The sequence below is a fragment of the Sorex fumeus genome, unplaced genomic scaffold, assembly GCF_029834395.1.
Source record: "Sorex fumeus unplaced genomic scaffold, SorFum_2.1 ptg000003l, whole genome shotgun sequence".
In the NCBI taxonomy this organism is placed as follows: domain Eukaryota; kingdom Metazoa; phylum Chordata; class Mammalia; order Eulipotyphla; family Soricidae; genus Sorex; species Sorex fumeus.
Window position 1 is genome coordinate 56,731,002 of NW_026606060.1, and position 27,545 is coordinate 56,758,546.

Sequence of the window (27,545 nt, forward strand, 5' to 3'; positions counted from 1 at the left end):
TCAGGGCTGAATCACTTAAATTAATCGGATTAAAGAAGAGGTCCAAGGATTTTCGAGAAGAACTTCATGGGAAGGGGTCCAGTCTCCTCAGGTTCTGAAAGTCTTATCAAGTCTTTGTTTTCTGTATCCACATTGTGGATCAGTCTTTAACTTTTCCTTCTCAGAAGCTTTGTTGACCTAAGTTTCATTGCCTGGGTCTTTCCCAGTCTACCTGCCTACATCTACATTCCTTTGTCCTTGAGAGTCAAGGATGGATTTCCCATGAGAAATAATGGAACTCCCCAATTTGTAAATTTTTTTTCAGCTTTGTTCCTTCACTTTCAGTCTGATCATTTCGAAGGACTCTCTAGGTTAGGAGTGGCTAAGAGACTGGCCTCGAGCTCATTGTTTAAAGGGTGTGATAGTCTCTGCCTGGGAGTGTCTCAGTTGCTTTCTATTGACCCTCATTTGACCAAAGCACAATTTTAAGAACACTTCTGCAGTGGAAAGGACTCCTGGGTGCAAAGAATTGCACAGTGGATAATATATTATAGAGCCTATGTTAAACACCTTCTTCTTCATTATCGTACTAAAAAATAAATCACTAATGATGTTTCTCTGCATCTTCAGTATCTGAGATGTTGTGCTCATTGTATGTTGTACCGCCTCACTGTTCTCCATCTTGAATATGTATCTGTTCCCTGAAAAACTATTAGAATATGTATGAGCTGTGACATCGTTCTGTCTCTGCTAGTCATAAAACCACAGCCCTCCTCCCTACCTTTGAAGTTATTTTTCAGTCTGTGCTGCTGAATGTCCTCCCAAACTTAAGTTGTCTTGCTGCCAATAAATCACCTCGTTTCTAGGCAGTTGCTCCTCTATTTTTTCTAGTATGACATGAAGGAAAGGCAGAAGGCATATTGACCACCAAAGATAGCAAACTCAATGCTGTAAAAACTATGTAAAAGACATTACTAATCTATAAGTTCAAGCATTTTTTTTCTAAAAGGGAGTAATAGAAAATGTCTGTTTCTCTTCATCCCATGACTATAGAGCGTCCACACCAAGGAAAAAAAAATCATGTGACTTTTCCCCTGCTAATCAGTCTCATGGCAATAAAATTTTTTGATAAGTAAAATACTTTAGAAGGAGAAAGAATTTTTTTCTTCCCTGTCCTTTATTTGTCCACTAGAATGTGGACAGAGTTTATTAACTGACTTAGGCCCTTTGCCTAGGGGAATAACCTGAAATAACCCAGTGGGGAATCAGAAGCACAAGGGTCCATCAGTCATCTGGCTAGTGAGTGACTGTCCCTGGTGACCATGGCCATATCAGACAGGTCAGTCTTTAGCTGACCAGTCAGCTGCTCGCTGGTGCAGGGGTTAAATCTTGCATACAGACAAAAATCAACAGACTAGGCTATATCAGTGGAAACTTCCAACTAATCCACAGTCTCATGATGAAAATAAATCTACCATTTTTTAAGTCTCTGAGTTTGGGGTGACTTGTCACATAGACAAAGTTAGCATGTATGGTTGCACTTATGGTTACTGTCTTTATTAAATTATGTTTTTTACATTATATAATTCCAATTATTATAATTAAAAGGACAGAGAACTTTGCTGCTGGAACTGAGAAATTTGCTGTTGGTGTGTTTGTTGAGACATTTCGGAGGCTGCTTTCATTCATTTTAGCAGTTACTCACCATGAGGTTTTTGTTTAGTTTTTGTTTGGTTTGTTTTTTAAATTTCTGGTAACTGTTTTAGGGATGGCATGGTATGACAGCACTAAAAGTATAAAAGGATAATATTAATACTAATGTGTGTGCGTGTCCAGGAATGAGACTGTTTCTCATAAACATTGTCTTCATGAGATTCAGCTGTAGTCCGACCTTTCCACACTCGCGGTCAAAGTCGGCCAACATTTGTACCGCTTGGCTAATGTTTGGTGTTATAAGAACGATGTCATCAGCAAAGTGGAGGTAGTGTGGTTGCCGACCATCTATCATCACTCTCATTCCTTCCCATTGCACTCGTCGCATGATGTTCTTGAGGGTGGCACTGAAGAGTTTGTGTGAAATGGTATAATCCTGCTGAACCCCTCTCTTGACATCGATGATCAACTCTGTAGAATGGTGAGATCCTGGTAGTGAAACCATAACACAGCTCACAGAGGATTCTGATGTATTGAGTATGAATGCCTGATTGTCTAGGTCTTCCATGACCGCTTTCATCTCAACAGAATACACAACGGATAGCTTTCTAGGCTCTGCCGTGCAGGCAGAATACTCTCAGTTGCTTGCCAGGCTCTCTGGGAGGGATAGAGGCTTTTGGGGCAGCCTCTAATCGCCCTTGTAGGTGTTTCCATGGTTCAAACCATATTTGAACCCTATCAAATATGGTGCAGCAATCCTGGAAGATGGGTATTAAGTGTCTTATGATGTGTCTGGAAAGCATCCTGGAGCGTGGTGGAAGATGGGTATTAAGTGTCTTATGATGTGTCTGGAAAGTGTCCTGGAGCGTAGTGGCGGCTGGGTAGTGAAGGTAGTGGCGGTAGTGGAGGTAGTGGAGGTCTGCTGGTGAGGTATTTATCTGGTTCTGGTAGGGTGGGTCTTCTGTGCTTAATCCAATCCCTGGGTTTCAGGAGGTTGATGGAAGCAGACAGGGCAGGGTAAGGTGAGGCTCCTGGTTTTAATCCCTTCGTCACCTGTGGTTGGGGGAGCAAGCAGAGGTTCTCTGTCCATGGGTCCATTGAGGCTGGAGTCCAAGGTCTCTGAGTTCTGCTTATCTTGTTCTGTGGTGTTTCACTTGTGCGTGAGTCTTGGCCCGAGTTCCGGAAAGTATCCTGGAGCTTGGAGGCGGCTGGGTAGTGGAGGTAGTGGAGGTACTGGAGTCTGAAACAAGTGGATGAAACTTCATAGATAATAATTTAGGTCAAAAAAATATCTATTTTTTATTAGTGAAACACCATGAGGTACAGTTGTAGATTTACAAATTTTTGTGCTGGAGTTTCAGTTATACAATGATTGAGTACCCATCCCTCCATCAGTGCCCATTCCTCACTTCCAATGCTCCCGGAATCACTCCCACTCCCCCATCCCCTATCCCACCCCACCCCTGTGGCAGGGCATTCCCTTTTGTTCTCTCTCTCCTTTTGTGTGGTGTGGTTTGCAAAAGAGGCATTGAGTGGCAATCATGTTTGGTCTATAGTCTAATTTCAGCTTGCATCTCTCATCCTGGGAGGGTCCTCCCAACTCCCTTTATTTAGTACTCCCTTCTCTATCTGAGCTGTCTTCTCCCCCAGCATGTGTGGCTGGCTTCCAAGCCATGGAGTGAAACTCCTGGTACTTATGTTGGCTATTCTTGGGTGTTAGTCTCCCAATTTGTTACTTTATATTCCTCAGATGAATGCAATCTCTCTATGTCTGTCCCTCTCTTTCTGACTCATTTCACTTGGCATAATACTTTCCATGTAATACAACTTGAGTGTAAATTTCATGACTTCATCTTTTCTAACTGATGCATAGTACTCCAGTGTGTAGATGTACCAAAGTTTCTTTAACCAGTCATCTGTTCTTGGGCACTCGGGTTTTTTCCAGATTTTGGCTATTGTGAATAGTGCAGCAATGAACATAGAAGTGCAGATGTCATTTCGAGTATACTTTTTTGACTCGCTGGGATATATTCCCAGGACAGGTATTGCTGGGTCAAATGGGAGCTCAATTTCTAATTTTTTGAGAATCGTTCATTCTGTTTTCCAAAAGGGCTGAACCAGTCGGCATTCTCACCAGGAGTGAAGGAGGGTTCCTTTCTCGCCACATCCATGCCAACAGCAGTTGCTTTAGACAAAAAACATTAACTTTTCAAGAAGTAAAGAGAAAATGAGGATATTTAGCAGGAAAAACTTGAACAAAAACTTCAGTAGTATTTCTCAGAACTTTTTATTTGAACCATTCAGTTTTCTACAGACCTTAAGTTCTGACATGGAATATTTATTTATATTGTTTGAATTCTTTTTTGACTGTACAGGGAGCGATAACACAGCATGTAGGGTGTTTGTCTTGCACGCGGCCGACCCAGGTTTGATTCCTTCGCCCCTCTCAGTAACAAGCTACTGAGAGTATCTCGCTTTCACGGCAAAGCCTGGCAAGCTACCCATGAGTTATTCGATATGCCAAACACAATAACAAGTGTCAATATGGAAATGTTCCTGAGCCCGTTCAAGCAAATTGATGAGCAACGGGAGGACAGTGACAGTGACATTGAGTGCCCACAAGACCAGATATTTTTCTGGAATCCATTTATGGAGAAAAAGATAAATATAATTTTGATTGCAAAGCTTCCATTTTGACCCCGCCTTCCTTAGCAGCACCATTTCATTTCCATATTCATCATAAATTTTAATAATCTGATTTTCACTTTGGCACCAAATAATGAATTATAAATGATTGGGGAACTGTGTATTTTCATGTTTCACACTGAATTTAAAGTTGGAGAAGATAACATCCTTCCTGGAGACAAATCTTAGTTGAGATCTCAATAGCATATTTCAATAACGCCTATTGCATTCCTTTGCCTGGAAACTGTAGGCCAGGTCAGAGTAATTTATTTTCTAATGTAGAACAATGAAAATTGCCTAAGAAGGAAAGGAAAAACCCAGTACACATCTTGAGCATCCATTATTCTTATATATTTTTGAAGGTGTCCTAATAGATGAAACTGAGATAAGAATGCAATGGGTCTCCTAAATCCTGAAGACTGATTTGAAATTGAAGAAAGTCCAAATAAATGAGAACTCTAGACGAGGACACTGATTCTTGTCCTATTGTCCTTCCACCCAGAAGTCTAAAGAAAGGACACTGTTCTTCATTTTTGTTCTTACTTTGTCTGGATAAGGACATTTGATCGTTGATAAAAAGAGGTTTGCCTCTGGAGAAGACCTTAGGAAGGGGGTCTTATTTTTTCCGGGAGCTCACCTATCTGTAATCGAGCCTTTCCTCCTTGATTTTTTCCTGTGAAAAGCAAGCAAGCAAACTGATGCTGCAGTTGAGATGGGTTGTTCTGAGGACATGATTCCATCATCTTTCATCTGCCTGCTTGCTGCCTGTAAGTCGGTTTCCCTGGACCCTGTCACTTGGACTGTTATTTGAAGGTCCTTGTACAGCAGTGGAATTGAACATTTGTGACTCAACATTGACCTCTGTTACTGGATCATCTCCTAAATGTTTATGTACTATCCTAGTTCTATTATTAAAATGTGAAAATAAAGATATTTTTAGGACAACCACACCATGCCAGATGCTATGCCGAGCTTCTAGGCAATCTAGGGGCATACACACGAAGAAGGAAGATTTTTGAAGTAATGGCAGTCCCAAGACCACCTCGCTCCATCTGTGTTACAGACCCCAAGCCAAAACCAGCTACTAGGCTCATTGGAGAAACAAATTTGATTCAATTTTAGTTAATTTGTGAGATATTTATTGAGAATCCTCTATGTGCCCAAACCAGGCATTCATTGGTCAACAGAGCTAAGAAGGTCCTTGCTCTCCTGGAGCTCATATTCCCACTGGAGAAGGATTAATAATCAGTAGTAGTCATTGTAGTAGTAGTAGCAGCAAAATAAAATCAAATAAACAAAGTAATTTTTTTATTTTGCCTTTTGGAAAGAAATAAAGATGCTATCACACTGGGACAAAACAAATATTTTCTGAGTGATCCATATTGCTTCACATTATGGGGCTGGAGTGATAGCACAGCGGTAGGGTGTTTGCCTTGCACGCAGCCGGCCTGGCCGAGCTGGGTTTGATTCTTCCTCCCCTCTTGGAGAGCTCATCAAGCTACCAAGCGTATCTTACCTGCACGGCAAAGCCTGGAAAGCCACCCGTGATGTATTCAATATGCCAAACACCGTAACAAGAAGTCTCACGATGGAGACATTACTGGGGCCTGCACGAAAAATCAATGAACAACGGGAGGACAGTGCTACTGTGCTATGGGGCACTAGGTGTGATATCTGACATTCCTGCCTCCTACCCTGCTTATACCTCCAACCAAAATAATGACAAAATGACAATTCATAGATTCATAGAGTCCTGAATCCTTCCCACAAAAATAGTTGCTCTTCTATTCTGGTTGCTCTTCCCAGCTGACTATAAAGATATGTTGGAACTTTTCTTGCTCTCATTGCTCTATGTTGGTATTTGTCCAAGCCCATTCAAAGGAGAAGTGATACCAGCCTTGCATATATAAAACTTAAAAAAAATTCTCTAAAAAGATAAAATTTCCAATTATGACATACTGAAGAAATTCAATTACATTTCAGAGGAGAGGAAAAAATGTAACTCTTGTGAGATAGAAAGATATGAGAAAAAATTCAGAAATGAATAAAAAATTAATTAAAATTTTTTAATTGGTAGGATATTTCAAAACAAAGAATAGAGATGGACTTTTAAGTCTCAAGATTTGGGATAACTTGTATTTAATCATGAGATTAAAAATGCATCTTGTGTTTGGAAAATGGTGAGGAAACTGGTTCTGGAGTTTGACTGCGCAGGCAATTTTGGATGGTGAGCTGGAATGAAGCACTGTGTGAGTTTCACATGGCATAAATTTGATTTGCAATTAGTTTATTGTCAATACACAGTAACTCAAATACTTTAAGCAAAAATGTTCCATTAAAACTAATTTTTAAAATCCACCCGTAATATGGTTAAACATGTATTCCTCATAGAATTACATCTTTGCATTTTGAGTTTTGAAGATGATCTATGCAGAATTCTGCAGAACCAGAAGTTTATTTAAGAATTACCATACTATAATAACAAATGATAACAACAGCACCTATCCTTAGGGTGGAGAACTTGTTTTATTGTGAAAGTCTCTTACAGATAGGTGCATTTGAGGAGCTGTTCCAGATTGGGGTTAGGGAGGACGTAAGGCTGCAAAGTATCCTAATTTTTTTATTATTTACAAAAGTTATAAATAATCCTGATTCAAACAGAAATAATATTTTTTTCATTAAAATAGGAGCTTGAATAGAGATATAATTGATAGTAAATAATAGAAGTCACTGTAACTGCCTTCCCGTTGTTGATCGATTTGCTCAAGTGGGCCCAGTAGGAGTAAGTAAATGTATTTTCCAATTTTCTATTATAAGTCGGAAGTGCAATATTATCTTGCATTTGATATCCGACGAAATGGTGTGTCAGATTTCGGAAGGGAGAACATTGGGAATGACATATCCATCCTGTGGAATTTGGTATGTTGGCAAGTGGACATGGGTATCGAAGAGATTTGAGTAGAAGTCATTGATAATCTTCTCCATTGCCGTTCTGGAGGATGTGATGGATCCATCAGGACATCGGGGGGCAGTCATCTTGGTCTTCTAGTTGGTGAAGGACAGGCGGGTGTTACGAATATCCGGAAAACCAGTAGGACTATACTACTGTTCAAGAAGGGAGACATCCATGACATTGGCAACTATCGCCGGATCTGCGTATTGTCTGTCATCTACAAGTTGTTCACTCGAGTCATCATAAATAGGATTGGCAGAACACTAGATGAAGGACAACCATGCGAGCAAGCAGGGTTCCACAAAGGATTCAGCACCATCGACCCTAGCCACACGATAACCAAGCTCATTGAGGTTTCTCGGGAGTTCAAGATGCCGCTCTGTTTAACGTTCATTGATTTAAAGAAGGCCTTTGATTCTGTTGAGACGTAAGCAGTCATTGAAGCCCTGGCCAATCAGGGCATTCAAGCCCAATACATCAGGATCCTCCGTGAGCTGTGTTGCGTATTCACTACCAGGATCTCACCATTCTACAAAGAAGTGATCGTTGATGTCAAGAGAGGGGTGCGGCAGGGTGATACCATTTCACTGAAACTCTTCAGTGCCACGCTCGAGAACATCACGCAACGACTGGAATGGGAAGGAATGGGAGTGAAGATAGATGGTTGGCAACTACACCACCTACGCTTTGCTGATGACATTGTTTTAATAACACCAAACATCAGCCAAGCGGCACAAATGCTGGCCGACTTTGACCGTGAGTGTGGAAAGGTAGGACTACAGCTGAATCTTACGAAGACAATGTTCATGAGAAACAGCCTCGTTCCTGATGCCCCATTCGCTCTCAACGGAATGACCATCTCCGAATGCAACATCTATGTGTACCTAGGTGGAGAAGTCAACATGACAAATGACCTGGCACCCAAGCTGCGCAGGAGGAAGAGAGCGGCTTGGAACGCCTTCAAGAACGTCGAAGAAATAGCTAAGAGGATGAAGAACCTCCGGCTCTGGGCACATCTCTTTGATTCCACTGTTCTTCCTGCATTAACATATGCCTCAGAGACCTGGGCCCTATGCAAACAAGATGAGAATGCTATTCAGGTCTCCCAAAGAAGAATAGAAAGAGCTATGCTTGGAATATCATGTTTCACTCAAATGAGAGAAAGAATCCGGAGTTCTGACATCCGTCAACGATCATGAATCAGGGATGCTGTCTAGTTTGCCAAGGTGTCAAAAATCAGATGGGCTGGTCACGTAATGAGATTTAAAGACAACCGCTGGACTAGAGCTGTTACCGAGTGGATTCCACGGGATGTCCAAAGAACGCGTGGCCGCCCACCTACCAGATGGTCAGACTTCTTCGTCAAGATCATGAACGATCAGTTTGAGGCTCTTCATGTTCCTGAAGCGAACAGATGCCATTGGGCTACACTAGCACGTGACAGGGACAAATGGAGACGTTACTGGCGCCTGCTCGAGCAAATCAACAACTAAGGGGAAGTTAAGTGATAAGTGATTTGATATCCATAGAAAGGTAGCACATTTTTAAGTAGTTAACATTAAAGGGAAGATATTGTATAATCAATCTTATTTATTACTTGTTTCCTCAATTGCAGAGCTAAAAAATGTCTCATATTGTTAATTAGAATAACAGCTTCGATAGCATCTTTTCTACAGCTTGTCTAGGACACAGGGGAAAAAGACATCCAATGAAAACATTGTAGTGAGAAAATGAAAAGAACAAGATGATGGGAGAGGTTGAGTCCCTTCTCAAGTCTTTGTCACTGTGCTGATATAATCCAGTTTATGATGGAATAAAAAAATCACAAATTATAGGGAATGTAAAAATATCATAAATCATTTATTTTTTACTGGAGATGAACTGGAGGCTCCAAGGGATCAATGATGCCACTGCAGATGCCACTCTTAATGCAAAACCCCTTTCCCAATTAGTCTGCTTCCCTTTGAATACATCATTGGATGTTTAGAGAGATACATTTTTCTTCACTCCTTCATTGCTGACAGGATATAATTCCTTTTGGCAGATAAACTTCATTTCTGCATCGCAGTTGTCAGATATAACTTTGCTTCTTGTAATGGAAGCACAGCTGTTTTCTTTAGCATCACCAAAAATGTTCAGGCTGTAGAAGACATGAGAAGTTTCACTTTTCTCAGGAAAAGTGTTTGGGGTTTCCTTAAACAATTCTCATCCAGATAGTACCTCTGACAACTTTCAGGAAACATGAGATGCTAACTACCCAAGCATAACTAAGAGAAGATTGACAAATACTGGTTATGTCAATTTGTGGTATTTGCAAGTTCATCTTTGTGGGAAAGTTCACTATAGTAAGAAACATAAAAAGAAAAACTTAGGAAACTAGGAACTGAACCTCCTTATTCTACTATAACCTGACTTGCAAAAAGTCATTAAATTCAGCAGCCACAGTGTTTTGAAATGAAAGGAAAAAACCAGTGATGATTGGAGAGGATTCATGTGTGAGTGATGTGGTCAGAGAAAGTGTGACCTTGCTGATGTAACAAGTACCTTGGGGGTGTGGATATGCAATTCTAGAGAGTTGGGATTCAGCTAGCAAGAGAAGCTCTGTTTCTATGTTGTGTCCTCAGAGCTTCTTTTTCCTCCACTCATAAGGATAGTTGGTGTCAGTTTCAGTCTTTTATTAGTCCCAGTCAAGCACGAATCTGGTGTCTCACTGCAGGCAGTGTGAGAGAAAAGGATAGACAATAATGAAGAGGCAGGTTTAGAGTTTGGTGTGGCGATGGGATGAGTGTGAGATTCATTTTTGGTGTTAGACACATGATGGAGTTTCACAGTATCATAAAGAACTTGTCTTAACTGGGCCATCACCAAGATCCCTATTTATGATCTCTCCATCCCCTGAGCCTTTCTTCCATTTTCAAGGTAACTTCCTAGAGCTCATTGTACTGATGCCATGACTGCCACTCCAGGAACCCTTCATGGCTCAAGGCTCCTGGAAAAGACCTCTGACTGCTTCTCTGGCTGCATCTCATTCAGTCTCCAAAGCAATCTTGAGAAATCTCTTGGCTTCATCTTCTGTGTTTTTGTTAGCTGAACACCAGGGTTGAATGCTTAAATAGTAAGAGCAGAGTTCAACTAATACTCTTCTTATATAACCTGATGCCTTCCAGGTTTACCTGATAACTACCATCAGGTAGTATCTTTTGTTTTGATAGACAAAACACCATTTCAGTTTGCAAGTATGCTGCTGTTCAACTCGACAGCACTAGGAATCACCAGGTCTGCAGCAAGAACTGCCCTCTGGGAGCTTTGAGCTTGAGGTGATGCGTATGTGACTTTTGGTTCAGATGGGGGACAGAGAGCATTCCAAATGTTTTAGCCATTGAACTATTTTCCACAGGACCTCAAAACATCATTTCAATCCCCAGAATAAATGGAATATTAAATTGAACCTCTCAGATCTGCTTCACCAATATTGGAGCTCATTGAGACTCTACTGGCATACAATTTTATTTGGAAAGTAAATAAGATGAACATCTATGAGAAACCAAATAATAAAAATCTATATTCAGACAATAAACTTAATAGGTCCAAATTAATCCTGACTTTATATGAAAACATAAAAATGTTATTGCCAGAGTTTAATTGATAAGGAAGTAAAAGTACAAACAAGAATCCCCAGAAAGCATACAATATCAGGATCACTTTTGCTTAAAAATATGCCTATATTTGTCTTTTAAAAATTGATTCTAGCTCATAAGAGCTCTTTAAAATAGCCTTTATTGGGGCTGGAGAATAGCACAGCGGGTAGGGCATTTGCCGACCCCATCATGTGACCAACCCGAGTTCGATTCCCAGCATCCCATATGATCCCCTGAGCACTGCCATGAGTATTTTTGAGTGCATGAGCCAGTAGTAACCCCTGTGCATCTTTGGGTGTGACTCAAAAAGCAAAAAACAAACAAAGAAAAAACCCTGTATCTTAGAGATTTGCATTTAAGAAAGTAGTTCACAGTGGCCAGCATCTTGAAACAATCCGAGTGCCAAAGAGCAGATGACTGGTGAAAGAAACTTTGGTACATCTACACAATGGAATACTATGCAGTTATTATGAGAGATGAAGTCATGAAATTTTCTCATGAGTGAATATATATGGAGAATATCCTGCTAGGTGAAATGAGTCAAATTACAGGGACAGACATAGAAGGACTGAACTCATTTGTGGAGTATAAAATAACAGAACATGATACTGACACCCAAAGACGGCAGACACAAGGGCCGGGAAGATTGCTCCATACATTGAAGCCTGCCTCATGAGCGGGGGAAGAAGGCAGCTGGAACAGAGAAGAGATTACTAAGAAAATGATGGTTGGAAGGATCGGTTGGGATGGGAGATGTGTTGAAAGTAGATAAAGGACCAAAAGTCATGGCTTCTTAGCATCTGTGTTGCAAACCATAATGCCCGAAAGTAGAGAGAAAGTATGTGGGATATTGTCTGCCATGGAAGCAGGGGGAGGGTGGGAAAGGGGGGGGGTATACTGAGGAGATTGGTGGTGGGGAACGTGCACTGGGGGAGGGATGGGTGTTTGAGCATTGTATGATTGTAACTCAAACATGAAAGCTTGTAACTGTATCTCACATTGGTTCAATAAAATAAAATTTAAAAAAAAGTAGTTCAGTATAATATTCAAACAATGTCAGAGAAAGTAGTTTAGTATAACACTCAAGTAATGTCAGTACTGACTCATTAACTCAAGATTTATTTCTATATTTAATACTTTTCAATATTTCATAAGTTGTTGCATGCTACATAAACTTGAATATGCTCCTGAGATTTTCTATTTCCTTTTTTCTTTTATCATTATTATTAATCAGTCTATTTTAGACCCTTACAAAGCTGTTCATGTCTGGGTTTCAGTCATACAGTGTTCCATCAACCATTTCTCCACCAGTGTCTATTTTCCAGCATCAGTGTCCCCAGTTTCCCTCCCATCACCTCTCCTAGCCTCTTTCTATTGAAGGCAATTTCTTCTCTGTTTCTCTCTGTCTCGGTTTTGCTCTAACTTTTCTGATATTTAATTTTTGAACTTTCATTGTTTAAATGGTCAAAATTTGTAACCATTTTTATAAAATTATATAAACACTAATTTATAGCATTATATTATATCATTCATGAAAGCCAATGTCTTACCACCAATTTTTATCTCTGGCTTTTCAATGCTGGTTATCATCACTAAAGTCCATGCTTCATGGTTTGAAAAATGCTACTGAAGAAATCCCAAGTAGTTTACAATTAGAATTTATTTTTAAAGAATGTATTGTCTTCCTTTTAAAGAAATTAGATTCATTATCTCTTTAAACAACTTTTCAAATATAAATAAATTCCTTTAAATATAAATAAATGCTATTAGACATGGAAAATAGTTCAATTGGTGAAACATGTGTACAGTGTGTTCAAGGTCCCGAGTTTGATCCCTGGCACTTCATGCCCTACCCAGTGCATCACTGCCAGGTGTACACCCAGTGGTCAGGGCTTTGCAGGGCCTTAGTGTTCGTCACTGGGCCTGAGCATGAGACCCTTAGGTCTGCACCACTGGGTTGAGCAGAGCTGGGAGTACTCCCAGGTCCCCAGTGCTACTGGGTTTGGATCTTGTAAATACACAAATGTGGGGAGAGAGAGAGAGACAGGCAGACAGACAGAAAGACGGACAGAAAAAAATACCTGCAATAGAGGCGAGAGTGGGAGGTGATGGAAGGGAACTTAGGGACACTGGTGCAGGGAAATGTACACTGGTGGATGAATGGGTGTTGGAATATGACTGAAACTCACTCATGAACAGCTTTGTAAGGGTCTATCTCACAGTGAATCCATTAACATAAATAAATGAAACAAATAAAAGAGTATTATTATAAAGGACTTATTTTTTCATATGAAATATTTAATGAACACAAGAAACACTGATCTGCTCAGTCTATTCTAAACCTCTTGAAAATTTCTAAGCTTAATTAAAATTAGAGAACTCAGTCTTCAATAACAATGTTGCCATCTTTCCATGTAAATCTAAGTGGAATATTTGCATAACTCCTCTAGTACTCACCCAGTAGGATTTAAAAAAGAATCATTAATCCATTTCCACTTCTTCTCTGCTGATGAAAATGTTAATCCAATCCAAAATTCCATTCCTGTCTCATTTATAGTTCTTTGTATCTCATTCTAAATTAAATAAGAAATGTATATATATTGAATCTTTATATCTATTCATAGTTAGCATAAATATGCTTGTTACCTAAAAACTCATTCAGACACCACTTCTCTATAAAGTCTTTCTAAATTCACCATCAGGATTATTTCTCCTTTGTGCTTTCTGTTCGTCCCCAACTCTGTGCCCTGTCTTCTTCATCCCACAGGTCAGTCTTTACTTGAACCCGGCACTTGGATTTCCCTGCATCCACACCTCAGGCATCCTCTAGGACCCTGGGATGCTCACCATTCTTGAGCCTCTTCCTGTTCCTCCCCAACTCTGTGCCCAGGTCCTCTTCATCACCTACCCTCCTCCCCCCCCCCCACACCAGGTACCCTTAGGGAGCGTGGCCTATTCAGAAGTGGGCGTAACCTCTGTGTCCTAATTTTGGGCCAGCGACTGCTCACTGCTGCAGGTAGTTTACCCATACCCAGCAATCTCATGTAACATCTCAGTCTCCATACCTCCACACCAACATGAATAAACAAGCAAATCCCCACCACGAGGGGAAGACGATGAAAAGAAGCCTCAGTAGGTGCTACTCACCTAAGGATTATTTCTCCTTTGTGAAATTTCTTTATCTTTATGTATTTAAATGGTTATATTCATAAAATAATACCATTATTTGCTTACTTCTCTTTTTAGTATCTTAGCGTGAGAAATTCTTTACATCAAAGTTCCACTGTCTTTAGCAGGGTATAAAGGTGTTGATGTTAGGATTAAGAACTAATTTTAGGGGGCAGAACAATTGCACAACAGAGATGGCATTTGCCTTGCATGTTGGATGTGACCCAAAAAGCCAAAAAGAAAAAAAAAACAAAAAACAAAAAATCCCAAGAACTAATTCCATTCTAGTCCTTCATTTTATTATTTACCAGTTCCTTCGCATCTTGAATAAGCAGTAACGTGGATTCCTTTCTGGAACAGTGGACTTGACTGATTTTCCAAGAGTCTGATGTGGATGAAAAAGTCAAGCATTTCTGTCCATGTCGTTTCCATGGTTCTGTGCAATTTATCAGAGGGGGCCTCTCTTAAATTAGAGAAGAAATAAATACAGTAAGTATGGTTAGGGCACTTGCCTTGCATGTAACTCACCTGGCGTCCCAAAAGGTCCTTTGAGCCTGCAAAGAGTCATCCCTGACCACAGAGTCAGGAATATGTCCATGAGCACTGCTCAGTGTGACCCTAATGTAAACTAACAAAGTAACAAAAGGCAACTCAGGACCTCCTATATGCAAGGACCGAGCTTGCTCAGCAAGTTCTGTCTGTGGGACCTGGGCAGTCATTAGTGATACACCACAGTTAGTTTTCTTTCTATTTTTCTTTTTTAAGTTTTCAGAACTTTATTTATTTATTTATTTATTTATGTTTTAATTTTTATTAGTGACAAATCAAGAGGTACAGTTGTAGACTTACAAATTTTTGTGCTTGGGTTTTAATTATACAATGATTAAGTACCCATCCTTCCACCAGTGCCCATTTTCCACCGCCATGAATCCTGTACCTTCCCATTCCCCATTCCCCCATCCCCACCCTGCCTTTTTTCTGTGGAGCGCCTCAGCTTTGTTTCCACGTGGTGTGCCTCAGTTCCCCTCCACGCAGACCAAGGGTGAAAACCAGCTGTTCTCAGGGGGATCTAGTAAGCTGCGCAGGCCCGGGAAGGACCCCACAGTTAGTTTTCACCTAGGACATTTCTTATAAAACTCAAGATTTTATTATAATTTTTAGGGTTTCGAGATATACTTTTTTCCCTATTTTTTTAAAAAATTTTTTTGAATCACCGTGAAATAGTTACAAGCTTTCATGTTTGGGCTACACTCACACAATGATCAAACACCCATCCATCCACCAGTGCACATTCCCCACCACCAATATCCCCGGTATACCCCCCTTTCCCACCCTCCCCCTGCCTCCATGGCAGACATGATTCCCCATAATCTCTCTCTACTTTTGGGCATTATGGTTTGCAATACAGACACGGAGAGGTTATCATGTTTTGTCTTTTATCCACTTTCTGCACATATCTCCCATCCCAACCGATTTCTCCAGACATCTTTTTCTTTTCTTTTTCTTAAATTTTTATTAGTGAAACACCATGAGGCACAGTTGTAGACTTACAAATTTTTGTGCTTGGGTGTTGGGAGGTTCCTCTCAGAATGGGAAATGCGTGATGAGAATAGACTATAGTCAGAACAAGATTGCCACTCAATGTCTCTTTTGCAAACCACAGCACTCAAAAGGAGATAACAAAAGGGAATGCCCTGCCACAGAGGTAGGGTGGGATGGGGGGAAGGGGGTTGGGAGGGATACTGGGACTGGTGGTGGTGGAGAATGGGCACTGGTGGAGGGATGGGTATTCGATCATGGTATAATTGAGATATACTTTTAACTTGTATCAAAGTTATAAATTATTGGTCATTTATATAGAGTAAAATTGAAACTGAAGGCTATTAGAATAAGATGATCAGTAATGGGAGCAGCCACATCTTCCATTTAAGACACTGACAGAGCAGAGCGTTGGATCTGGTGTGTGTGTGGTGGGGAGGGGGATGGTTTAAACCTACTGCCGAGTTTCCTAAAACTCACCACTCACAATCTTATAATGTGGGCATCTGTAGCAAAACCACTCAAAAATGTTCAATTAGAACATCCGCTGTAGCTGAGGCAGTGTGGGAATTCACCTCAGGGATCATGGAGGACTGACTAGTGGCTAACCAGGAGTAACCCAACAGCAGTTGGTGGTTTCAACTTCCTCACAGAGAGCCAGCTGCTAGGACAGGCTCAGTGAGGAGAAACCCAACACGACTTTTGCTCTCTCCTCATAAATCTCCAGAAACATATGAAGTTACATGCCACCCTTCCACAGGCTGCATAATTACGTGCTAATGATGCATGCAACAGATGTATAAAAGCATGTAGTCTTTATTACATGTGAAACTTTAATCCCACCCTGGTCATGTTTCTCATACTTACCTGCATTTGCATATTCTTCTCCTTTGCTCACTCCTTAAAACTCCTTGACCCCCCCCCCCCAACCAATCTGGTAACTCCCCTTGATTGCTTCCATCCCCACATCAGGTGTGTACTAGCTCTTTCATAAATCTCTCCCCTATTACTTACACTGCCTTGTCCTTTAATTTTTTTCTGCAGCAAAGATAAATAGCTGAGGCATAGCACGACTGATCCTACATCCACTTTTCCAGGTACTATTGTTTTTTGTTTTGTTTTAGTTTGGGGGTATACGTGGCAATGCTCAGGGGTCACTTCTAGCTTCAAAGTTGAGAATTAATGGTGTAAGCCTGCCTGATGAGCTGAGGGAGAAGGCAGCTGGAATAGAGAAGTGATCACTAAATCAATGATGGTTGGAGAGAAAGCTCGGGATGAAAGATGTGTGCTGAAAGTCAGTATCTGTATTGTAACTCATAATGCCCCCAAATAAAGAGAAAGTATGGGGAAAATTTTCTGTCATAAAGGTGGCGGTGTGTGTGTGTGTGTGTGTGTGTGTGTGTGTGTGCGTGTGTGTGGGGTATACTGGGGACATTGGTGGTGGAAAATGTACACTGGTGGAGGAATGGGTGATTGATCATTGTATGACTGAAATTTTGTAACTATCTCATGATGATTCAATACATAAATTAAATTAAATTTAATTAAAAAAGCGGCAATAAAAAAAACTTGGGAATTATTCTTGATTTTACTTAGAGTAGTGCCTTGGGATTAGTAGATTAGTAGTGCCTTGGGATTGAACTTGGTTGGCCACGTGCAAGACAAGCACCCTCCCTGCTGTGCAGTCTCTCCAGACACAAAGGTACCACCCTTCAGTGCAGCGGGAACCTCATATTGGAACTTTTCCTACTCACTGAATCTTTCCTCCAAGAACACAACCAACCTGTTTCTTCCAACAAAGGCAACATCTTTTTCTAGATCTAGGAGAGTTTGATTTGTTCATTCTAAGGCCAAGATTTCCCCTACATTCTTGGAGATGGAGTTAACACACAGACTGAGCAGATCAATTGGGATTAGGTTGTCCTGGTGGCCACTGCAGCTAGCTGGTAAGGGAACTTTCCACTCCAAGCAGGAACTCACTGAATCCTTCCTTGTTTTCCTTGAGGTTGAGAGATGAGTTGGTACCCATCCAGGACCTCCTCTATTTCTATAAACAAACTGAGTCAGCTCTCTGATAACACTTTTAAAATGAAAAAACAACCCAACCATGGATGACTTTGTAATTGTATGACTAAATAAAAAAAATAAACTGAAGAAAACATTAAACTAAATTAAAAAATAATTTGGTATTAAAAATAAAATGATCTTATTTACTGTTATAAAAGCAAACTGAAAAAAAAATCATTTCTGTATTCTAAATCAATGACATATACCATGAGGGAAAAATCATAAATACTCCAGTTGTCATATTATATTATATATATTTGTTTTATGTGATCCATTGAAGCATATTTGCTTTTTTGTGATTTTTGCTTTTATGTGTGTATGTGTGTATATATATATATATATATATATATATATATATATATGCTTGTGTGTGTATCAGTGTCTGTGTGTGAGATAAGGTGTGTGTATCAGTGTGTGTCTGTGTGTGAGATGTATGTTTTTGTGTGTACCATTCTCTGAAGGGTTTTCTAAGCTTCTTATTATTTTTCCTCAGTAGAGATCCTACGACCTTCTCTCCTGGAAGGGGGCAACATGATGGTCTCCATAACCATGCCATCGGACCCCTTGCCAGACTGTTTCACTCATGGTGCCCTAGAGTGGGGCGGGTGAGATCCCTCCCCGTCCCAAGAGACCCAGTCCTAGCAGCCAAAATCTTCCACAACTCAGCCGCCACCACACTCACAGCAGCTCTCTAAATGCTTGACCAAGTCTCACCTACAAGTGCATTTATTACTGGACCATGCGGTCTAAATGCAGCCACAAGATACTTCAAACCAAATACTCTGCCCATACTCCAGGATTACTGTACCACATTTGACAGGGTTCAAATAGGAGACAGCCAATCTTAGAGGGAAATATACATATTTTTTACATATAGTACAGCAGGTAGGGCGTTTGCCTTGCACGCGGCCAACCCCGCCAACCCAAATTTGATTCCTTCACCCCTTTCAGAGAGTCAGGCAAGCTACCCAGAGTATCTTGCCTGCACGGCAAAGCTTGGCAAGCTACCTGTGATGTATTCAATATGACAAACACAGTAAAAACAAGTCTCACAATGTTACTGGGCCCGCTTGAGCAAATCAAACAACAGGAGGACAGTGACAGTGACAGTGATGTATATATAAAAAACACAAAGCTCAACCTTTCACAACATGTTAGTGATCTCTTATAGAAAGGTTTAATGGCCCCTGGGTGAAATACAACAATCCTCACAATCTCTCCTCTAAGGATACTTTTTTTCTAGCATCCTCAGTAGATCTTCATAACAAACAATACAAATTATATTATTTTGGTTCTGCTTTGGGGCACAGATTGGGGTTTGGGATGGAAACATCTGAATTATGGTCGTGGGAAGGCGTAATGGTGGTGGGATTGGTGTGTGAATATTAAATATAATCAAATATTGTGAAATACTTTAAAAATAAAAGAATTAAAAATAAAGAAATCTTTCCTCAGTAATAATGAGCACACAAATGATACATTCTCTTAGAGTGTGGGAAGCCAAGAGCCCTCTCATAGACCCTGACCGTGGTTCCCATGCTAGGAACTGCTTGGGACAGACTGGTGACAGTCTCCCAGGTCTTCCTAATCTCAGTGGATGCCTGATCTATAGCAAGCAACATCAGGCTGACAGTTAGCTTAGCTGGCCTTATCTATAGTAACCTCCAGGATGTATCTACTCCCTAAAACCTTTTGATATACAAATGTAAAGCTCAGGATACACCTTCAGTCACAAGACCCTTTGATGTACAAATGTCTACCTTGAATGTTAGGTAAAGCTCTTGTGGCTGACCTTACCATATATGGTTATACTGCTTCTGCTCCTGACTGAGCTGCCCAGACCCTATATAAACAGCCTGTATCCCGCAATAAAGTGCTGTCCCTTTTTCTCTCTATTTCTAAACTATACTCTGTCTCTTGTGTCTTGTGTTCACTCGGTCGGTCCTTCCCTGCACCTACGGATCCTAGGGCCACCTCCGCGGGTCGGAGAGTGGTTTGCGGGCCCCCCGCAACTGGCGCCAACCCGGGGCAGTGTCTGGGAGACGACCGCAGAACTCCCCTTCAGGAAGAGGTGGCCACTGGGATGCACGGAAAAGTAAGTACGCGCCTAATCAAAAATCCCTGTCTCGTTCGAGGCCGAGTGGGAAGATCCCCGTCTCGTTCGAGGCCAAGTGGGTATTAGCCCCTGCCTCGTTATAGAGGTTGATGGGGTGGGATAAGGGGAGAATTGAGTGTTCAGTCTCATATGAGGTATATGAGACAGTCACTGGGTTGGATAAGGCCCCTCCACGCTCCTTTGTCTTGTCCTTTGTGGAATGTGTGTGCGAGTGAATGAGCGGTCAGGGGCGTCCTCGCCTCTGATTCGAGTCTGTGGTTCCAAGGCTGGGCACCCTTAAGATTCCTGAAAAAGCTATGGAATCCGGTTGGGCTGTCTGGTTCCACGGGAACCATCCGCCTTTCTCTTATGGCTAAGTTTCCCACTGGCCAGACAAGCACCTGAGTGGGCCCCTTTGTTGGGCCTCCCCCCCCCCCCCCCCCCCCCCCCCCCCCCGTCTTGCATTTGTTTTTCCCAGGTATTCACGCGGGGCTTCAGCCTTCCAGTGACCCATCTCCTGTCTCTATTCATGTTTTTTCTTTTCTGCCTTCTAGTCCTTCTGTCTGTGTGACAATTGAGTGTTCAGTCTCATATGAGGGATATGAGATGGTCACTGGGTTGGATAAGGCCACCCCCTGCGCCCCTTTGTCGTGTCCTTTGTGGAATGTGTGTGTGAGTGAATGAGCGGTCAGAGGCGTCCTCGACTCTGATTCGAGTCTGTGGTTCCACGGCTGGGCACCCTTAAGGTCCCCGAAAAGACTATGGAATCTGGTTGGGCTGTCTGGTTCCACGGGAAGCATACCATGGGCCAGACAAGCACCTGAGTGGACCCCTTTATCGGGCCTCCCCCGTGTCTTGCGTCTGTTTCTCCCAGGTAGTCACGCAGGGGACAGCCTTCCAGTGACCCAACTCCTGTCTCGTCTCTCTTTATGTCTTACCTGCCTTCTATTTCTTTCATCGTCTTACTCCTTCTCTCCTTCCTATATTTCTCATTTTCTATATTCATGTGTATCTGTATCTCTGAACTAAGCAAGAAGGAATTGTTTGTTCGTGATTTAAAGACCTTCCTTAAGCACCGAGGAATCTAGGTAAAGAAACAGGACCTTGTCAATTTCTTTCTTCTTGAAAATGCATATATGAGAAACACAGGGGCGTAACTGTCTTAAATCCCCATCTCGGCCTTTTCCTACTGGCAATGAAACTTAGAGACTTTCTTAAAGGGCTACGGCCCTTCTTTCTGCTCCACAGTCCCCAGCTCTCGGCCTCCCTCTATCCCCTCCCCCTCTATCAGCCCAAACTTGTTTCAGGTGGCCCGGTTAGTGGGCCGATCTCTCTCCCTCTCACTCTCTCATTTCCCGGCATTTCCTCCCTGCGGGCACGGGTCAAGCACTTAAAAGCCACTAGGGCGCTCGCAGCTAGAAGTCTCCCGTGACAGGATGAGGGGGTCACAGCCGCGATTCCCAGAATAAAATCGCGTCCCCCGCAGAAGAAAACTTGTGCGTCGTTAGGTACTCGTCAGTTAAGCACATTCACATCCCCAGATTTGAAAACGCTGCCTTTCTCTTTCCCTCTCTCTCCACCCTCCTTTCTTAGGACCTTGGGAAATTCGCTTAGCAAAAGGGAACTCTTTGTTGTGGGTCTTAGGGACTCTCTCCCGGTTCCAGTTACTAGCACTACAGAGTAGCTTTGTCATGTTAAATGAGATTGAAAAAAAAAAAACCAACTTGGGAGTGCCTGAATGATTTCTATCTGACCCTCGGCCCAGGAGAGGTCCCCGGAGCCTTGTGGATTGTAGGGCATTTTGAATCGGATGTAGAGGATGCTGTGAAAGATTCAGAGGCCTTCTTACAAGAGAAAAATCTCTCGGGCCTCCTCTCCCGTGAAGAAGTCCGTGTCCCAGTGCCCCTCGGTTACTATTCTCATGTCTGTTTCTGAAGCTAATATTCCTCATTTATACCCAGTTCTTAAGGACAATCCCACCGAACCACCCTTTGCTCCCCACTATGACTCCCCTTCTGTCCTATCCCCAGAGGATGAGGCAGACCTCCAGCAGGAGGCTGCCCGATATCAAGAGTCCAAATGGCCCCCACACCTCCCTACCTTTTCTTCCTGACTTCCCCCTTAAAACCCTAAAATGTATTTGCAAGAGAAAATTGACCTCTTTTTGGCTCCAGAATTCCAGAGTTATGCACTGCTAATTAGTAACTTGATCTGGAAAACCTGGTGCCAGGAGAAGACTTGGAAGAACTGAAAACCTGAAGGTGAAAATCACATACACGCCCTTTGGGCAAATTCGGATATCTCTGTGTGACTGGTGAGTGTGGTGCGCACCCGTGTAAGTGGAGGACCGGTCCGAGTGAGTGTAAGAGTGTGATCTGTGTGTGTGTTCCTAGTGTGTGTATTGTCTTAATATCTTTCTCCTAGTTCTGTTTATTAAGATTGTTTAACATGGGTCAGAATCGATCTACCCCCAAGGCTTTAATTCTTAATCACTTCTCTGAGATCCACAGGAAAGCTCAGGATCTGGGCTTGAGGGTCAAGAAAGGTAAGTTTGGCATTTATTGTTCATCAGAATGACCTTCCTTTGGTGTGGATTGGCCCCCACAAGATTCCTTCTCAACAAACCATGTGGCTCCAGTAAAAGAGTTAATCTGTAGAAAATCTGCTGTGAAGGTATACTCCCCTGGAAATCTCTAGGGGGCATGGGGAAGAAATGTGATAACCTCTGTGTGAATGGTCTCTGCAAAGAGGCACCCCTCCTTTGTCTGTTTTGCGTAACCCTCCACTAGGAGGAAGCCCACTAGTGAGAAAGACTCTGGGAAACTAAGGCAGGCCAATTTCCAGGCATAAGATCCTTTTCCCCACCCAGGTCTAACTAGAAGATAGAGGTCAATTGAAATGCTAAAGAAGGCAGTTCAGAAAAAAAAAAAGGTAAAAGGCCAAAGTAAAGGCCAATTTACAGGGGGTTAGAATCCCCTTGGAGAGGCCAAAGTGACAGACCTGGAAAAAAGTTTTGCCAAGGAACCATCCCTTTTTTTATATAGATTATTGCTTGCAATTAGAAAAACGTCCTAGGAGCTTTCAGCTAGGCAGTTTAGATAAAGAGAATCTTGTTGACCCCCATAACACCATGTGGCCTGAGTATAGTGGGGAAAGATAGCCAGTGAATGGCAGTTTGCATTACCAGATCATTTTGCAGTCAGATCTTTGCAGGTAACAAAAGAAATAGGAGAGTATCAAAGCAGAGGAGGCAGGAAAATGCAAGATCTTATGATTAACTGTCATCAGAAACAAAGAAATGTGTCACTAAGGAGCCTATCCTCATGTCTGATAAGAATCTCCCTGCCTCAGAAATAGCCTTGGCTAAAAAATGGTAACATCTTTGTGATAATTTATTTTGCCAGCTTATACCAACAAGTGCTTTCCTGACCCATTTTTAACAGCAGGAGACTGGCTGTTTAGGCTGGGAAACGGGGAGCAGTGGTCCCAATCTGATAAGGTTTCTTTGCCCTGGGGACTGTCCCTTTCTTTCTCAGACCATCAGTTTCTCCCTGTCATCTTTTGAAGGGTCAGATTGATCGATCAACTGCAGATGTGTGCATATGTATGTTTGGTGTTTTAGTCAGTTCATTGTCTGTCTGTCTGTCTGTCTGTCTGTCTGTCTGTCTATGTGGAACACTCGAGTGTTGGAACCAGGCTGAAATCAGTAGTAGAAATTTTAGAGAAGTTAGTGTTTTGCTACCCAGTGATTTAAGAAATGCAGTTGTTTTTGGAACCTGTCAGACAAGGGTGAATCCTTATCAGAAGGTTGAGCCTATAGAGAAAGCAAAATTCTCAATCTAAATTTCTTGATAGAATAACATTAATGATTATGTGAACTCATCACAGTGCTCCTGAGTCACTTCCATTCCTTTGTTTTTAGTAACCACTTCTATATGCTCTCCTCCCCAACCAGTTAATCAGCTTTCCCCCTAGTCAGAATCTGTTAATTTGTAAGATCAGATCCTTTTACGACACTGAACTTGTGTTGTAAATTGTGAGTCGATCTGCTAAGTGAGAATCTGTCCTAGAAGAATGTCCTGACTAGTTTGGATGAGGCTAAACAATTTTTCCCTTTCAAACTGCCTTCAGTAAAAAATTTCAGTATACTGCAAGAAGCTGCTTCCCTTATCTCACAGAAACCTTGCTGTTAGAGGCAGCTTCTCTTATCTCACAGAGCAGATCTCAGGTGCTAGCCAGGCCTGATCTTTGGGATGTAGATGCCAGGCTCCAGGAAGGCTGATCTTTGAGATATAGATTGGTCTTTGATGTGCTAATCTAAGTACTTGTAGCTTGTAAAGGTGAGGACAAAATTACTGGCCTGCAGATGTAAAGAAGCAATGTATGTTTTGCTGCCTCAATGTTCTTTCTCCTTTTGATGACATCACTGTATTGCCCCTTTAGAGGTACCATGATCTATATGAGGAGATTTCGGGGCTCTCTACTAGGAGGTCTGAGAGAACGGGGGAAAACATGCTTGAAAGAACCCGAGTTTCTTTTATGGGATATAATTAGACTGTAAGAATGGGCTGGGAGAGGCAGAAGAGATACCAGAGTGAATGGAGAGAGGATTGGATTAAACTGCAACTAAGATCAAGCATCCTGGCCATAAGGTTTCCTTCCTTTTCCTGCCCATCTCCTTCCACCTCCCTGGAGTAGGGGAAACTAAGGAATGTGGGCGGTGGGAAAGATAGATTGCTACCATCCTTTTTGTGTTCACACAGCAATTCAAATATTTTCTTATGCTAATATCAAAGTTTGGTTAAAAAATCCAAAGGGTTTTTTCTGTGTCTGAAAGCATGTTTGTATTTTTGTGGAATTGTTAAAAATATCTGGTATAGAAAGCTCATTATTTTAAATAATTAAGGTACAAGAACTATTGAAATTAAGCCACAGAAGTTTCTATCATGTTTTACAAATATTGATCATAGGTCTTATGTTGTTATGTTAATGTACATGTTTGCCTTGGATTAGAATATTTGATCTAGAAGGAGTTAAAATAACTATGACACATGAAAACAGGTTCAAAAAAATAATGGTTTAGTTTAAACATGAGTTTCTAGAATTATAAAATTGGTTGCAAAATTTGTCTTACCAGTGCTCTATCTGATCTCTGAGACTCTTGGTAACTAAAATTTCTAGAACTTCTAAGAGTTATAAGTGGGATAATCTCAGATGTCAGCCTTCTGTAATGGTTTCTGAGAATGGAGAATTTCATGGAAAATGTGGGAAATTTTACTAACTACATTGTTAATCAACCTGTCCAGTGCTTGAAAGTAGATGCTATTATTTTGATAACTTTATTTCATGCTAAGCCTTGTCACCAGGTATAAACCTGGCCCTGTTCTTCAGAAAACTTTGTACACAAGTGTGAAATACTTAATGTTTCATAATAATCTATGAGTGCTTTAATCTTTTGTATTTGTGTTTTCCTGGAAATCAGAATTTTAAGATGTCTTTTGGTTGATTTCTAATGTAAAGTGATCTTTTGCCCAGTGAATATACCTTGTAAGAGCTTTAATTGTGAGCATTTTTTAAGGCTTTTTGAATATCTATGGAAGCATTGCAAAGTATAGTTTTTGTTAAGTGAGATTAAGATAAGGTCAGCACCATTTCTGCCTCCTCTCCTGTCTGGCTCTGCAGACACCCTCTGGGCCCTAGTGGTCACCTCCTTTGACCGCGACCTCTTCTTTGACCCCGACCAAGGATGCCTGGTGGCTCTGCTCAGTGACAGGCCTGACTCCTCATCTCCCTGCCTCCGTTTTCGACTCCTCTTCATAGTTCTGTATGACTGTTCTGGTGGTCCCCGTATTTTTACCACCCAACTTCCACCCTTTATGATTACTGGTCCCAGCGCAATGTTGCCACACCCCACCTACTCCACCAGTAGCCTGTCACCGCCCTCAACATCGCTGCCCTGTTCACCCTTGGCCTTGCAGGTGCTGGTTTGGGTGCTGGTTCGGGCATCACCACCCTGACCTCACAGCACTCCGGTTTAGCTACACTTCGTGTGGCCGTGGATACCGATTTAGAGTGCCTTGAAAAATCCATCTCTCACCTCGAGGATTCGCTAACGTCGGAGATTGCTCTTCAAAACCACCCAGGACTGGACTTGCTCTTTATGAAAGAGGGGGCATTGTGTGCTGCCTTGGGGGAGGAGTGTTGCTTTTATGTTAACCACAGTGGAGTGATTAAAAACTCCATGCGAGAACTAAGGGAAGGTTCGGAGCGCAAACACTGGCAAAGTGAGTCTTCTAGCTCTGGGTGGGCCCTGCACACTCTACTTCCTTACTTGTTGCCACTCTTGGGTCTCCTGACTACCCTTTTATTGATTGCTACAGTGGGCCCCTGCAATTTTAACCGGATTATCGCTCTTGTTAGACAACAGATAGCTTCTCTATCTACCAACCCCATACAGGTGCACTATATTCGCCTGGCTATGGAAGATGCTAGGCTGTCGCAGGCCTCCACTGGGTCAGTTGAGCTCCCCCGCCAGTCTATTGAATGAACCTTCCCATCACGGGAGTAGTGGCATCGGACCCGCTCCCTGTGCCCCCTTTTTTTTCTTTTTGGAGCCCGTCAGTTGCAAGGCAAAGCACTGCAAGGGATGGCCCTGTGGCCAGTTTCCGACTCCCTGAGAGGCATGCTGGGTCTGCATGGAGGTTCCTCTGTCCCTGCCTTTTTCCACAATTCCCTTCTAGCAAGGAGAATTGAGGGATGGGCATCTCATCCTCCCCTCCACAAAACAGGTATTTTGCAATCTTGGGGGGACCCAGCCAATACCTCCCTGAACGAGGCTTTTATATAATATCGAAGGGGGAGATGTGGGAAGCCAAGAGCCCTCTCATAGACCCTGACCGTGGTTCCCATGCTAGGAACTGCTTGGGACAAACTGGTGACAGTCTCCCAGGACTTCCTGATCTCAGTGGATGCCTGATCTATTGCAAGCAACATCAGGCTGACAGTTAGCTTAGCTGGCCTTATCTATAGTAACCTCCAGGATGCATCTATTCCCTAAAACCCTTTGATATACAAATGTAAAGCTCAGGATACACCTACTGCCATAAGTTCCTTTGATATACAAATGTAAAGCTCAGGATGCACCTTCAGCCACAAGACCCTTTGATGTACAAATGTCTACCTTGAATGTTAGGTAAAGCTCTTGTTGCTGACCTTACCATATATGGTTATACTGCTTCTGCTCCTGACTGAGCTGCTCAGACCCTATATAAACAGCCTGTATCCCTCAATAAAGTGCTGTCCCTTTTTCTCTCTATTTCTAAACTATGCTCTGTCTCTTGTGTCTTGTGTTCATTAGGTCGGTCCTTCCCTGCACCTACGGATCCTAGGGCCACCTCCGCGGGTCGGAGAGTGGTTTGCGGACCTCCCGCATTAGAGTCATTCAATATAGTGTCTCTACAAACAGATACTGCTTGCTGGGGCAAGATTAATGTCTCAACAATATGCAATCAAATTATAGAATTAATTTTTTTGAATCCTATTCATTAATCCAGACAAACTTTAACTCTGTTTATTATGTTCATTAAAATCATCAAGTAGCCTATTATACACCTGATTTACTTTTCAACTTGATTCTTGACTGTAGCTATTGAATATGCTGGCAGCTGCTTCTCATGAGATACCAAACACTGTTGGTTAAGATCTTAGGCTCTATGAGGTCAGGAGCCAGGGGTACATGTACAAGATACTGAGGTCAGTGTCTGGAACC